The sequence below is a fragment of the Pteropus vampyrus genome, unplaced genomic scaffold (assembly GCF_000151845.1).
Source record: "Pteropus vampyrus isolate Shadow unplaced genomic scaffold, Pvam_2.0 Scaffold35, whole genome shotgun sequence".
NCBI classification, from domain to species: domain Eukaryota; kingdom Metazoa; phylum Chordata; class Mammalia; order Chiroptera; family Pteropodidae; genus Pteropus; species Pteropus vampyrus.
The window spans coordinates 1,769,344-1,771,326 of NW_011888816.1; positions in this window are offsets into that span (position 1 = coordinate 1,769,344).

The following is a 1,983-nucleotide window of genomic DNA, read 5'->3' on the forward strand; positions in this document are numbered from 1 at the left end:
GATCAGAGCCCTGTGATCTGTTCTGTGTTTCAAAGGGCTGCAGGTCAGCCCTGGCCTTTTCTGTTTAATCTGAGTCAAAAATCAAGGGTCTGTGATGGGGAGACCAGGTAACCCACATGACAAATCTCAATGACGGATGCGCTCCCAGACCCTGGCCCGCCTCGGAGGCATTTACTGATTTGATATATCTTTAAATATGTACAATTTTTGTAATGGCAAAAAAATATCCAATCATTAAAAAGAGTGGTTATCTCTGGGGATAGGATTATAAGGGACTTTCACATTCTGTCCTATACATCTGTAATCTCTTAGATTTTTGAACAGTTTGGTCCTTGAAAAGTGTTTTTTCATCGTTTGCTGTTATTTATTTCATGCCTCTCAACACCGCAGGGCATTCCTGTAGGCAGTGCACAAGAAGCAGTAGTAAAGGCAAGGGCAGAGAGAATTAACTGAATTTCACAGTCATAAAGTCAATCACACTCCCACCCACCCCCACCCCCACCCCCCTCTTCCACTTGAGTCAGGCCCCCAAAGGAAACTTGGAAGTTCACTCCATGAACCAATGGTTTTTTTGGTTGTTTATTTTCCCCCCTACTTTCAGCATTTTTTCTCCCTAAGCTCCAGTGTTTCAAGCCGAAGGCAGGTAAGACATTTTGAAGGCAGGCGGTCCCACGGGTGGGAGGGAGAGCCGCCCAGGAACGAGGTTGGAGGCTGAAACCTGCCTGCCGGATTAGAGGCAGACTCTTTGGAGCCTGACAACCCCATGCACCAGCTGTGAGACCCTGAGCAAGTTCCTGGACCTTTCCGAGCCTGTTTCTCACCTGGAAAATGGGAATGACGTTGCTTTCCTTCCCAGGGCTGCTCTGTGCCTAAATGAGATGACACAGGCCAAGGGCCTGGCACACGGTAGATACCAGTAGGATAGTGGAGTCATGTCTTCATTCTGGGGCACAAAGACCTGTGGCTCTGGAAACAGAGGGTCAGGCTGTGTGGCCTAAGGCTGGTTACTTGACTTTTCTGAGCTGCCGCCTCAACTGTAAAATTGAGTTGCAATGGGACGAGGCCAGGGTCCTAGTGGGTCCCTGGTATCCTGCACAGTCATGACAGTAGCTCCTGTTCCCCAGTGGCCCCACCTCGATCTCATTCATCTGAGACTGTGACTGATGGACAGCTGGCAGAACTTCCCAGACCTGAGGCCACTCCCGACTTTCGCCTTTTGTTGGGGTTGGGCCTCAGCCTTAGGTCCCCCTGCTTCTCCTGCACCCACACCCCCTGCCCCGGAAATGAGGACCACTTCATGTGCATTCATGTTTGAGTCAATGTTTCCAGGGGGTGCCCCTTGAAATGCAGGCCCAAGTCCCCCATACTGAACCAGGCAGCTGGAAAATATGTCAGAATTCGGTTTTAATGCTCATGCATTTGGATCCAGTCTTCCGCCAAAACTTTTCTGCTGTGCCTTTTAAAACAGGAATTTCAAATTCTCTCTTTGGCCTATGTGAGGCTCTTTATGAGTGTTTTAGGGGACAGAGGGAAAGGTGGTAGAGATTTTTGTACCAGGTATGGACGTGGGGCTGAAAATGACCTTGGCTGTGGCTTGTGTGAGAATACATAAAAGACCATCCATGAGGCCTAAGGTAAATGCCTAGCGATGATTACCAGCAGAAAATAAGAAAATCGATCCCTCCCCACACCATCAAAAAGAGAAACTGACCTTGAGGTAAAAGAAAAACAAAAATTTTCAAGTTCAAACGAAACGAATGCCCAGTGCATTTAGGCTTTATGGCATTACGTTTTAGAATTAGGTTTCCACAAATTAGCTGCCAATCATATTGGCTTTTAATTGCTCAGACAGACCCAGGGTGCTCTAAGCTGCCATAGCTGACTTTTCTGGTGTCCAGTTGTTCTTTATGCAAGTAGCAAATCAAAATCATGTCCAAGCAGGGTCTGGGGACAGCATAGGGCTCCAATCTCAGCCTCTCACTT